Here is a 14,374-nt window from a genome sequence, read left to right on the forward strand (position 1 = left end):
AGCTTGGGTATTTGAATGAAGTTTGCGATAATGCTCTGTATTTCCTATCAAATTTCTCTACCTTTTCATCTGAGATGTCATTGGATGTGACATTTTAATGGAAATGCTTAAATTACAAAAGCATAACTTAGCAACAAGAATGAAATAGACAATTGGAAGTAGGACATTCTCCTGGCATACCTTGCTGCTGAAAATTGGACTTTGAGTCAAAACCCTGTTAGTGACACTCAACTCCTCCAGTTATGTAAATTGATACTTAGCTTGGCAGACCTTCAAGGAGGCTTGCTTTGAACAGGAAAGGGGGTAGCAATCCTTTGGGGGTGTCATTTTTACCTCACAGCACACTGTGGAAGGTTATGGAAGATGGTCCTCTCCTGAAAGACGAAAATTAGCATTAGGTTTTTGTCAAAATCTTGTCAACTCTCTGATGGGAAATGGATGCTTCTACATGAACAATGTTTTTTTTTTTTAATAGGCTGATGCTTTATATTCTTGATAAGTTATTCAGAAGCCTGAAATGAAATCCTGTCTTCAGAAACTGAAACTGTTTATGAAAAATAGTAATGGATGGGGATTGATTCTATTTTTTTCCTCTGGAATTTAAAAGAACCACAAGTGATTGGTGTCTGATCACTATGGCATTTACCATGGTGGGCAATTTTGTATTTCTCATGAACGAAAAAACAAGTACCTGGCATTAAAGAGACAGATTCCTTGTGTGTGACAATGGGGAAGGTCTCCCTGAACGCAGTCCACTCCCAAACTTCTGTAAGGATTTTTTTTTTTTTTACCTGATTCTGTGTAATGCAGATGCTTAGGTCGGAGATAAATTGGGGGTCAATTACAGTTCAAAACTATGAAAGTAACTCACAGTAATGCAACATTAACAACTTCACAGAGCTTTGGGTAGTAGATTTTGCAAAGCAGTTTTGATTTGGGGATTCTGTCATCTCCTTTAAGAGGAGAGGAAGGATTATTTCTTTATTTAATAGGTTCTCCTCTCAAATGGAAATTTGTTAAGTCCCTCTTACCAAGTCCCCACCGGTGGAGTTGCCAGGCATGGTTCAGTTCCAAGCTCTGCCCTAGTGCCACTTGATGTCATTGGAAATAAATCACTGCCCGACAGCCTGTTCCATAAACAACAATAATTGAGTTTCATAGACTTTATCCTTATTAGTAGAAACCAAATAATTGAGTGGAATCCCAGTGCATTTTTCTCTTGCACAAACTTATTAGAATTTATTACAGAACTGTTCAGAGGGAAAACTTGCCACTGAGTTTGGTTTTTTTTTTCTTTTTTAGGAAAAACAACTAAACACCATAAAATGTAAAATTATGGGTTTTGCCAAGAGGGATACTAGATTTCTAGTGCAAAGAAAGCTCCACACAACAGAAATTATTGTGTACATTTCTAGTGGGTTTTAAGAATTTCAGATTTGAACTTATGGCAGTTTACCAATTAAATAGCAAGATGGAAAAATACATTTTGAGAGTGGGGAGGGAAAAATAAAAATATAATCGAAAGTATGCTAACAAAATAAGCAGAATTAGCTCTTTTGGAAAAGTAGCTTCAATTCCAGGAATCCTCCGATTTCTTTTACCCTTAAAGCTGCTGAAGCAGTTGGAGATGTGATTTATTTCACACAGCCGCAAACCCCAAACTTCAAGAACATTCAAGCTGAAGTCGTGTGTCAGATGTCAGCACGGAAACAGTGAGAAAAGGTGGTCCCTTACACTTACACCAATCCAGGTGAAGATTGGGGCATCCAAGGAGCACAGAGTAGGTGATTGTTGGGACTGGGAAAATTCTAGAACCTGGGAAGGGTGGTGGGGTAAGAAGTCGTATCCCTTGGTCAGCAGATGACTGCAAAGGTCTGGACAAACTGAGAACAACACAGGATGTTGCAGGAAACTCATTTCCCTGAGTTTTTGGCACGGCCTATATTTTTTAGGAATTTCCCAAAGGAACCCCTCAGGATGCGTAATTTGTCAAAGAGAAACTTGCTTTGCAGCCATCACTTGTGTTCTAACAAAACTAGAGACACCTGAACTCCCAAGCAGGCCCCTGTCCTTAGGCTGTAGGTTCAAGGTTGTGCATTGGGAAGTTCATAGGGCAGGGTCAAGGGTCTGGAGCCAAAGGGAGGTTGGCAGAGTTTGGGGTCTGAGCATCTGGGGGGGCCTCCTGGCTGCAGCCACCCTGGTAGTTGCACTGAAAGCCAGAAAACTCAGACATGGCCATGTCCACCCAGCCCTGCTGGCCAGCCCACTGACTCAGAAAGAGTCCTGCAGCTTCTTGACCATACTCCTTCTGTGGGGACACCTGCTGTCAGGGACACTTCCAGAAAGAAGGGCTTGAGGGCAGCAGAAGGCTCCCTTGGGGCACTGCTGTCCCCGCTGACAGCCTGGGCACCAGCATCCTCGAGTGCACGCCAGTCCTCATCAGAATCCGTGCGGCTCCGGGCTCCCTGGGAGACTTGGTGAGAATGCCTTCCCTGGGGCGGGTGGAAACAGCCTGATGCCCCAGGTCAGCAGCCTTGTGAGATGTGGTCGTGAGAGCAAAGCCGGGCCTCTTGGTGATGCAGTGTGTATGCAAAACCTCTAGTTAGTAGGATCAAGTAGGAGTGTCACAAGGACAAGATGTGACCAATCAGTACAGTGTCTTCCCCCCTGTCTCTCAGCTTTCTCTGGGTTTCTTATAATCAGATATTGCATACAGATGTCAGTGTTTCTAAACTACATGGTACCGTGTGACCTCACAGCACACGTGCTCTTAAAGGGCACCCAGTACCTAAAGGCTGGCCAGAGGCACATGAAGGTTCCGGATAAACTCAGATGCAGCCCACAGCAAGAGTGACTCCACAGCACATGATCTTTGGTGCTCAACGGTGGCCTCCATGTGTCCCATAAAGCCTTCGGGTACTTGTTGGGACACCACTGGCAGAGCGGTGATTTTTGGATGTGTCCAGCTAGCATCTCAGGATACAGGAGAGGGTGTGATGGTAAAATATCTGTCTCACCTCTAGATATCGGCTGGTCAGGGCTTGCCAGTACCCTGGGAGCAGCAATGAGAAGTGGGCAGTTCTTTTTGCAGGTGGAGAGTTATTTGTAGAGGATCACCTGGGTAAAGTTTAAATTGCACGTAACACACAGGTGTACCCCACACATATCAGTCTGAATAGAATATTTTTTGCCAATGTAGATTTATAAATTATATAATTATAAATTATAGATTTATAAAATAGATTTTGAATACAAGCACAGCTGTCATACTAATGATATCACTAAAAGGAGATATGAGGTCTTAAAAATCTTTGAAACCTAGCCTAATTTGACACTGATGTTTTTCCATACAATTTCCTTCCTTTTGGTTGGAATAACTGTATTTTTATTCATGATGCACGCATGGATCAGAATCGCGTGAGAAGGCAAGTGTCTCCAAGAGGGCTTATTTTTTTCTTCTTTTTTAAACGCTCCATGTGAGGGTAGTTGAAAGTTTCCCTAATATAACTAAGGTTTCAGCTTGCTTCATTTCACCTGTTGAAATAAAATTTCACCTGCGCCTCACGCCCTGGTAGTCAGTGCTTCTGAGTGAAAGCTAAGAAATCCTTCAAAAATCATCTCTGTGAGATAAAAAATAAGCAAAGCTAATTAAGGATTTATTCACTTATAATGAAAATCACCAAAAATAAACTTCCGTAACCCCAGTTTCTTTTACAGTTTTGTGTTCTTTGCTGCTAGTATTAACAACTTGGAATTGTTTTTTCTCATTTCCTAATTGTGGATGTAATGTTATACATTCTTATCAGTGAAGCTGGAAATGCTGTTTAGGCTTGGAATTAGCATAATGAGAGGGAAAAGAATGAATGAGATTTACCGTGTGCTAATATAAGATGAATTTTTGTAAATCTAGAATGATGTATTTCCTACTATATCTGTTAATTTGCACCATTAAATATACTTAAAATGTAAAATCCCTATGTTCAGTCACTTAAAGCAGCCACTCATTTTTTTCTCAAAAAGGGTGACTTTTCTGCACCAGCAGTGTTTCTCTTTCGGCTGAAGAGCTGCAAGCCTTGTATTCTAAAAGAAAGTCCTGAAAGCAGTGCTTTAGAAAATGTATTTATGTGTGTATCTCACATTTACATCCTTTAATACACAATGCTTAAGTGTAACCCATATTTCTGAAAATGCTTCAGGTTATTTTATATTTCCCTTTTGAAATTTTCCTCTATTTTTAGTATATCATGTTGATTTAAATCCAAGTCGTGATAGGACCAGGAGCTGGACTACAGAGGTATTCATGCTGTCTGAGAAGATGCTATCTTAGCTACTGACCAGTATCCAAATTGTTATGCACCTCAAAAGTGGAATTTTCTACAATAATCTTATTTTTCTACCTGTCTGTTCCAATTTGAGATATGTACCATTGAAAAGGAAATAAAAGAGTTTGGTTTGTTTGAATAAATAATACTTCCAACTTGTTGGGTTTGGGATTTTTTTTAATACTTGGGTCAAGTCACACTTCTGAAATTGCTGTCGGTGACGTGTCACGCTCTGCCTACCTCCCCTACTTTAATGTGGGTTCCTGGAAAGTATCCAAGAGAAAACCGAATGAAGGCAGGGGCCAAGTCCAACCGCTAAGGTATACAATAGGCTGGAAATGGGAGAAGAGAACCGTCCCGGGGAGGAATGGAGAGAAACCGCCTATAGAAAAGCCCCCGCAATAAGCACATCTAAACAGTCTTGAGAATTTAACAGGGCTGTCAAACGGGGACTGAAGACGGCCGGATTGGGAATGCTCCGGACCCACTCCCACAATCACCCAGCAAGGAGATGGCATTCTCCAAATTCTACAGATGAGAAACCAGCTCCAAGTCACATGCCCAGGAAAACACAAGCAAAGGGTTTGTCCTGGGAGTGGACCCAGCTTTGTCCACCTCCAAAAGCAAAGCTTCCTCTGCAGTACACTCTCGCGCCCAGGTGCCGTGCTAAATCACACCCTCCAGAAGCCTAAGGATCCAGCCGATGGGTCAGTCTCTAGAGAGGGGTGTGCGCCAACTCAGGCGAAGCAGAAATACTTTATGGAGACGGACATCATCCCTGAGCCTTGAACAACGCTTGAAAAGTACACTTCTTTCAGTGACTAGACACTTTTTGGTTGACAATACCCAGACAAGGAAAAAAAAAAAAAAGAGGGTCAGACCATTAGGAGGGGAAGCAATAGTTACTGGAGAAACAGAATAGGAGGTATAATTTCTAATAATAAAGGAGATTATTTGATTTCAGTTTTCACTTTTTTCTATGCTGGATTCCCAGGTTTATCAGTTTTGCGATGCATCAGCTGTGGGTGGCATTGCAGATGTGATTTTTCATGCTTGCCACTAGGTGGTGCCGTTGTGAAACTTTGCGGAATGACGTTTGTGCCTTTATTTTTTTCATCCTGTGTGGCTTCACAGACAACTTTTATCCACTGTGTCTGTAATTAAACTACATCCAGCAACTATCAAGAGTATCCACTCCTCCATTTTTCTCCAAAATAGACTCTGCCAAATATACTGGCCAGATGTGCAGTAAATCTTGGAGGCAGTCCCCAAATACGCATCTCCTGCCGTGGCGGGACTACTTGGCTGTGTCACAGAGAAGTAAACCGAGTTAGGGAGATGCGGAAAAGTCCCCACGTGTGGTGGCAGAGTCCAGACTGGAAAAACCAGCTTGTCTGATTACCAGACCTATGATCTCAACCATTAAGCTACTGTTTTGGTAAGGTTAAAAATTGGAAATTGAAAGGAAAGTTATTTTTAAAAATTAAAAAGATGTATGCTAAGAAAAAATGCTACCGGGGAAAATATTTGTCACAAAAAGAAGGAGAGAAGCTAACATTTACTGAACAGCAAATTCTGGCATCTTAGATGCATTATGACATTTCATCCTCAGAACTCCCCATCAGGTACACATTGTTACTACAAAATATTGTAGGCAGGGGGCCCAGAGATCACAGATTCAGAGAAATCAAAGGGTACAGAGAAAGGAAGGTCTCAACCCAGTGTGTCATCGTGGTAAATAAATAAAACTGAAAAGGTCCTTCACATGTAAAAATTGCATACAAATAATCTAAATATTCTGATGCTTTGAAATCTGGGTGCTTGCTGACCCTGGAGAGACGGGACTCCCAGGGTTGGCCAACTCCCAGAGAGAGCAAGCAACTCACCTGCAAGCAAACAACTCACCTGGGTGTGTGTCTTTCAAATACAGAGCAACCAATCCAGAGCCTGCATCCCTAAGATCTCCTTTACCCTTTATGGACTGTCACACTCTGGGCCACCATCCACTGCCCTAATCACCCCAGGGTCAGGTACCAGACGATTAAGGACAGCCCCCATGCCCCAGAGCCTGCTGAAATTATTCAGTCTGGGCAGTCCTAAACCTATTTACCCTGCCTTGCCCATTGCTTCCTGTGGAAACTACAATAAATGCTCGTGCTCTCTCCCCTCCTCCCCCTTCTGCATGCTCCCTTGGCCTGGTGCTTCCCCGAGTGGCCCACACAGGACGCTGTGCCTCCTGTCTCTAGGGATCTGTGAGTAAAACAAACTTCTTCCTTCATGACAGTCATTTCTGCTGCTGTGTGTCTTACCTCATTAAAGCAAACCCAAGGTACCCTTAAGCACCAAAGAAAAAGAACATGAGAGCCCAGGAGAAAAACATGCAGAAGCTATGAACAAGAGCTGACAAATATGGTCAAGAAACCTGCAAGTGTCCAGTCTTAAGGATAAATGGTTAAGTAGCTAAAAATCAAATGAACAAAGTTTTCAATGACAAATAGCTGCCTAAGTGGTGAGCAATCTCCTCTTTTGCTGATGAGAAGTGTAAATTGGAAAAATCATTTGAGAGAGCCCTAAAACATCCAAGTCATGGCTGAATCAGTACTTCTTTTAGAAATCTATTCTAAAGAAACAGAAATGTGGGCAGACAAGGAAATAGTGTAGAGCGAGAAAAGCAATTTGCTGAATAATATGCCAATACGGCATCCATTTTTGAAGAGAAATATATTAATGTGGATGTGAGGGTATAAACTATGAGTCTAGGGTGTATATGAAATTCACACTAACCTGTTACCCCAAGAAGTGGGGATCATGGATGGAAAGGGATGGCTTAGGGGTTTTTTAATTAACTTTTATTTTAATTCAAGTAACACATTTACATCATTATTAAAAATTCAGATAATCTCAAGAGAGGCTTATCACAAAAAAACAGTGGTCACCTGCCTCACCCCTACCCACCTTTAGATGCTGCTTGCAGAGGTAGCCTTCAGTCTTGTTTGCCCTGGTACTTAACTTCCATGTTTCTAAATGACGTATTCATGCTGTGTTTGCTACATGATCAGCCAACAGACTTGATTCTGTTGACTGAGTAAGTGCCAACCTGAGCATTTTCTAAATTCCTACATTCACTAGGGCCATTTATGCCCCTTTCGGATTCTATGTGAGTATCTGCTTCCACACCTGTGCCCAGTGTTTTAGTTACTGTTGATGTGGTTTTAATACATAGGAGGAATAATATAATTAATTAATATTAAAATAGGATTAATATGTTATATCCTGCAGTTAGTCATCTCACATAATATTATCATATATTTAGTCTCCTAGATCTCCTTTAAAAATATTGGGTAATGTTTCTAAAGTCATCCTGTGGGGATCTGTTTTGGAATCATGCTAAATTTATGGATGAATTTAGGGAGAATCTACATTGTGCAAAACAGAGCCTTCGAATTCAATAGAATGGTGTAGTTCTATCTTTATCTGTCACCTATCACATCCCTCAGTAAAGTTTGTTTCATGTAGATCCATGCCTATTTCCTGATAACTTAATTCCCAAGGGTTTTGAATTTTCTGTTGTCATTACGTGTGGGGTATTTTTTTTCTATAACTTTTTTAAATTGGTTATTGCTCATATATCTGAAAGTACCTATTTTTCTATGTCCTGTAATTGAACATAGAAAACTAGGTTAATGTTAGTAAACTATTGTTTCTAACAAGTTTTTTTTCCCTGCTTTTATTTTCTGGGAGTTTCCAAGAAGAAAATGATGTCATCTGCAAATGATGGTAATCTTATCTCCTTTGTAATATGTGCACCTTTTATTTTCTGTTCCTTTCTTGTTTTTTTAATGCCTATCATGGCATATAGCACACTGTTTAAGCCAGTTTTTCTAACTTGATTTTTAATAGGTTATACATTTGCGAAGTTCAGAAATCAAAAAACATGTGGTGAAAAATCTCCTTCCCACTACTGACCCCTCATCTATCTAGTTTCAACCCCTTCCCCCCAACCTCTGCCAAGGTGATCTGTTATGAGTTTGTCATGTAGACTTTCAATTTACCTTTAGGCACTGGTTGGCATATATTCTTATTTCCCTCTTTTTTCCATAAAAAGGTAGCAAACTATATATGCTGGGCTGCTTTCTTTCAAAAGGAAGAAAAAAGTCATGTAGTTTACCTTGGAGATCACTCCATACATTGTTCCAGATGCATCATTCTCTGTTTAACCAGTGCCATGTTGACAACATCTGGGTTTCCCATCTTTGCTCCTACAAACGTTGCTGCAATGAATAACCTTATACAAACATCATTACATGTGCAGGTCCATCTGTAGTATTCATTTCCAGGAAGGGAACTGTGAATCAGAAGACACCTACATTTGTCATCCTTAAAAGCACTGTCCAATTGCCTTTCTAGGGATTGGTCCAGTTGACACTCCTACAAGTAGTCGATGACTGAACCTTCTTCCCCGTTTTCTCGTCAGGAAGTTGAGTATGAAGCTTTCGAACGTTTGCCAAGCTAATAGGTGGAAAATGATATTTTAGTGAAGTTCTAATTTGCATATCTTTTATTATGAGCAACTTTAGACGTCTTCATATACGTAAGAGCCCATTGGAGTTCTTTTTTTATGAACTCTTCGAATCTCTTGCCCACTTTTCTGTTGGGCTGTTGGTCAATTTCTAGGGAATTCTATATATTGGTATACATGTTACAGGGTTCATATATGAAGGTCTCTTTGTACTAGCTCTCTGACCTCGGTAAATTACTTAACCTTTCCTGCTTGAACTTCCCAGTTGTGAAATGAGGTTAGTAATAATTCTCAGGGTAGGTGTACAGTTTAACTGAGCTGATCTTTTTAAGTGCTTAGTTCAATGCCTATCACATAAGAAGAAACGTATGTGATGATTAATTATTTTAAGGGGTATGATTATCAGTTGCAGTTTTTGTTTCCAGTTTGTCCTGTCCTCTGGCTTTGCTTATGTTGGTTTTGGGGTTTTCTTGTTTTTGTTTTTGCCTTTGAGAAAGGTGTATACACACACATATTCAAATTTACTAAACATTTTTTACTGAGTCTTCTGGATTTGAGTCTGTTAGAAAAGCCTACCGAACTCCAACTTTATAAAGAAACTTATAAACATGTTTTCTTCTAGTGTGTTTATGGCTTGTTTTTTTTAAACATTTAATCTTTAATCCATTTGGAATATATGCTCGTGCAAGATGTGGGGTATGGTTTTTCTGTCGGATGGTTTACCCAGTTATGTCAACACTATCTATTAAACAGTTCATCATTTCCACTGGTTTAAAATGGCATCACATACTTAATTGTTGTGTGTATTTGGGTCTGTTTCTGAACTTTCTTCTTCCATTTATATTTCTTCTCCATTGGTCTGTCCCATCACTTGCTGGAACTCTGCTGTTTCAGGTGTTAAAACTTTAAACCTTTAACAGTTTTAATAGTCATCATGGCTACTTCATTCACATTACCCTTCTTTTTCAGAGTTATTTTTTCATATCAACACTGGAATCAGCTTATATAGATGCCCCACCCCAAAATACACATTAGGATTTGGTGGGGATCACACATAATTTATCTTAGGGAGAGTTGACACCTTTCTGATCTTGAGATAGCCTATCCAAGAAGAGGAAATGTGTTTCTATGTGTTAATTACATCTTTTTTGTTCCTTCAGACATTTTTAAGCTTCCTTGACATAGGTCTTGCCAATTTCTTATTAAATTTATTTCTAGGCATTTAATCTTTTTTGTTATTGCAAAAGAGATCTTTTCTCCCATTAAATCTTCTAACTGGTTGATTTTTTGTGAATATGAAACCTGATGGTTTCTGTGTATTAATTTTGTATCGTGCTATCTTCATGAATTCGTTTGAGCTTTTCAGGTGAGTATTTGGGGTTTGGCAGGTATACAATTAGTGATAGTATCATATCATTCTTTCCAATTTTACACCTCTCTTTCCTTTCTCTTGTCTGACTACATTGTCCAGTACCTTTAGCAGAGAGCTAAATAGTAAAGCACATCCTTATTTTGTTCCCAATTTTAAAAACTGACACTAATGGCTGAGAAAGATACAGTTTATTATGTTGAGGAAGTATCTATCTCTGATGGTTAATTTTATGTGTCAGTGTTTCTATGAAGCTATTTTCAGGTGATATTAACACTTAAATCAGTGAATGCTGAGTAAAGCACGTTACCCTCTGTAATGTGATTGGGCCCCATCCAATCAGTTGAAGGTCTTAAGAGAAAAAGACTGAGGTCCCTGGAGAAAGAGGGAACTCTGCCTCCAGACTGCCTTTGGACTTGAGCTGCAACATCAACTTTTCCCTGGGTCTCCAGCCTGCTGGCCTGCCCTGTAGATTTTGGACTTGCCAGCCTCTACAATCATGGGAGCCAATTCCTTAAATTAAATCTGTGTCCTGTTGGTTCTCTGAAGAACCCTGACTCACATACCATCTCTTCCTATTTTCTTGAGAACTTTATCATAAATCTTACAATTTTGTTAGGTGCCTTTTCATCATCTGTGGAGGATATCATGTCTTATCTCCTTAGATTTAACAACATTGTGAGTTATATTATGAGATTTCCTTATACCAAACCGTTTGTGCTTCTGGAATCATCTTTATTTGATCATGATGTATTATTGCTTTAACGTGCTTTTATATTCTGTTTGATCATATTTTACTTAGCATTTTCTAGCCATATTCACAAGTGTAGTGGGTCTGTAGTTTTCTTTTTCTGCAGTTTGTCAGGTGTTATTATCAATGCCGCATTCACTTCTTAAAAAGAAATTTGATGTTTACCCTTTTTCCTGTGCTCAGGAAGAGCTTTTGTACAGAAATGGAGTATCTGCTCTTTAAGAGTTTGGTAGAATTCTCTTAAGAAGTTCCCTGGCCATAGTGTTCTTTGAGGAGCTAGCACCTTGACAACTTTCTCTGTCTTCTACGGAAATACTCTGTTTAGATCTTCTCTCTCTACTAAAATGTTTTGATAAATTATATTTCATATAAAATTATCCACTATAATCCAAGTTTCCAAATTTTATTTAAAGCACCACAGTCTTATGATTCTTTTCCCCATTTCTTCTGTTTTTGTGGTTATTTCCCCCTTATTTCCTATTTTGTGTATTTGTGTTCTTTTGTAATATGTATCAGGTAGCTCATGCCCTATCCATTTTATTGTTTATTCTAAGGATTTATTTTTAAATAAGTTTTCATTGATTAGTTCTACTGTTTACTGCTCTTATTTATTTCCACTTTTAGTTTTATTAATCTCTCCCTCTTAGTTTTTGATTGGTAACTTGTTTTCATTCTGTTTCCTTGATATAAGCAGTTATGGCAATAAATATTCCTCTGAGTGCTGACTTAATTATATTTCAGACATTCTGACATATAGTGTTATTATCATTATTTTCTAAAAGCTCTATAATTTTTCGGTTTATTTCCTCTTTCACCAAAGGGAGTCAGAGAGATTTTTTTTTTGAAATTTTCCAGTGGAACTGGCTTTTTGCTTTCTAATAGTTTCCTCTTTGGTTGCTCTGTGATCAGTCAGTTTTACCTGTAACACATCCAGCCTTTGGAACTGACTGAGATTTTCTTTGTGGCTTAATACAGGCCAGTTTCCACGTTCTATGGGTGCTTGAAAAGACGCTGCTTTTTTTCCCTCCTGGCAAACAATTTGAACTACATCCATCAATTCTACTTTACTAGGCTATGTGGGTTTTCACATCTTTCCTTTTTAAGAGAAGGTGTTACGGGCTGAACTGTGGTCCCCTCCCCAGCAAAGTTCATATGCTGAAATCCCAGCCCCCAGCACCTCAGAATGTACCCGTATTTGGACATAAGGCCTTTACGGAAGTGATTATAACAAGATGAGGCCCCTGGAAGGGCCCTGACCCAAAATGGCTGGCATCCTTACAAGAAGAGGAAGAGACCCCAGGGGCACCCGTGTGCAGATGGACAACCATGTAAAGAGGCAGCAAGAGGGCGGCCGTCCGCAAGACAAGGAGAGCAGCCTCAGGAGAACCCAACTCTGCCGCCACCTTGATCTTGGACTTCTGGCCTCCAAAACTGTGAGAAAAAAAATTTCTGTTGTTTAAGCCCCCCAGCCTGTGATATTTAGTTCTGGCGGCCCCAGCAAACTAATACAGGAGGACTTGAAGTCTCCTCTTCTATCTGTTTCCATAGAGCTCATCTAATCTGTTCTAGAAACGTTGCTACTGTCTTACTTTGTCCATAGGTATGATATTATATATTCATTAGGAATTGTCCCTTTAACACATAAGGCAAAGTGCTCCCTTTTATATCATTGAATGCCTTTTGGCTTAAATTCCTCCTTGACTGATATTAAGAGCCCAGACCTTATGTTATTGTTTGCATAAGCCTCCTGGGAGGTGCCCAACTCTTACTTCCAACCTTTCCGAATCACCCACAAAGTGGAGTTTTTCTGTCTATCCGTTCAAGAAATCTTTAAAATAGATAAGCTAAGTCCATTTATGTTCATTCTCATGACAGTCTTCTTGTATCTGTCTTACTATTATGTTTTATGTTCAATTTGTATCATTTTTCTTTTCCTCTATGCGTTTTTTTTGGGTTTTTTTGTTTTGTTTGAGGGGTTTGTGTGTGTGTGTGTGTGTGTGTGTGTGTGTGTAGTTCTTTTATCCAGGAAAGCGTGTGCTTTTAGTATGGTGGTTACTTTTATACTTATAGCTTATATGATGGCAGAGAGAGAGTCCCTTAGTCTTACTTTTTTTTTTTTTATTGGCGTATAGTTGTTTTACAATGTTGTGTTGGTTTCTGCTGTACGGCAAAGTGAATCAGCTGTATGTATACATACATCCCCTCCTTTTTGGATTTCCTTCCCATATAGGTCACCACAGAGCACTGAGTAGAGTTCCCTGTGCTACACAGAAGGTTCTCATTAGTTATCTATTTTATACATAGTAGTGTATATATGTCAGTCCCAATCTCCCGATTCATCCCACCCCCCTCCCCCCACTTGGTGTCCATACATTTGTTCTCCACGTCTGTGTCTCCATTTCTGCTTTGCAAATAGGTTCATCTGTACCATTTTTCTAGATTCCACATATATGTGTTAATACATGATATTTGTTTTTCTCTTTCTGACTTACTTCACCCTGTGTGACAGTCTCTAGATCCATCCATGTCTCTGCAAATGGCACAATTTCGTTCCTTCTTATGGCTGAGTAATTTTCCATTGTATGTATGTACCACATCTTCTTTATCCATTTCTCTATTGATGGACATTTAGCTCCCCTCCGTGGGCAACGATCAGATGAGCATTTCTTTCCTGCTCCCCAACCCCTGCCATCACCTGATTTTGCCAGTCTTAATATTCATCTTCGTACTGTGATGTATGTGTACACTACTTTTGATCGACTTGCCGCTTTATTTGATGTCTTTTGGCTCTCAGCCATCGTAGATGAGAATCAATGAGTTTATTCCACCTCTTGCCTTCCTTCCTGCTCACTTCTCAGTTTTGTTAGTTTTATTGTTTCTGCCTTGTCCAGGACACATAAAAGCTACATTCTGTTCTGTCTCCCTAACCCTAACCCACACTCTGGGTGTCATCATTACAAAATACTGGGCTAAGTGTCACCACTTGCCTCTTGATTGGCTAAAGTTCTCTTCTGTTTCCTCAGAAAGGACTTAGAGAAACAATATTTCCTGAGTCCTTGCTGGTGAAAATTATTTGGCCAGGTATAAAAGCCTCATCTGGCCCTTCCTTGTCTTGAGCAGCCTGTGGCCTGGCATCACTGCCTTCTGGCTTTGAACAATGTTCGGGAGGAACTGAGGCCAGCTTTACATCCCCTCCCTACCACCTCCTCTTTTAAGTGATTTAATTTTTTTTACCAGCTGCCCAAAAGATTCTTTTTTTATCTTTAAAGCCCTGTAACTCAAGGATATGACTCACGCTGACCATCTGGGGTCAAACTTCCTGGCCCGAGGAAAGTTAACTCTTTCCTCTGATCTGTGGCTTTAGCCCCTCACTCTTTTTATGTGGACTTAAATTTTACATGTTAGATCAGCTT

The sequence above is a fragment of the Eschrichtius robustus genome, chromosome 6 (genome assembly GCF_028021215.1).
Source record: "Eschrichtius robustus isolate mEscRob2 chromosome 6, mEscRob2.pri, whole genome shotgun sequence".
NCBI lineage: Eukaryota > Metazoa > Chordata > Mammalia > Artiodactyla > Eschrichtiidae > Eschrichtius > Eschrichtius robustus.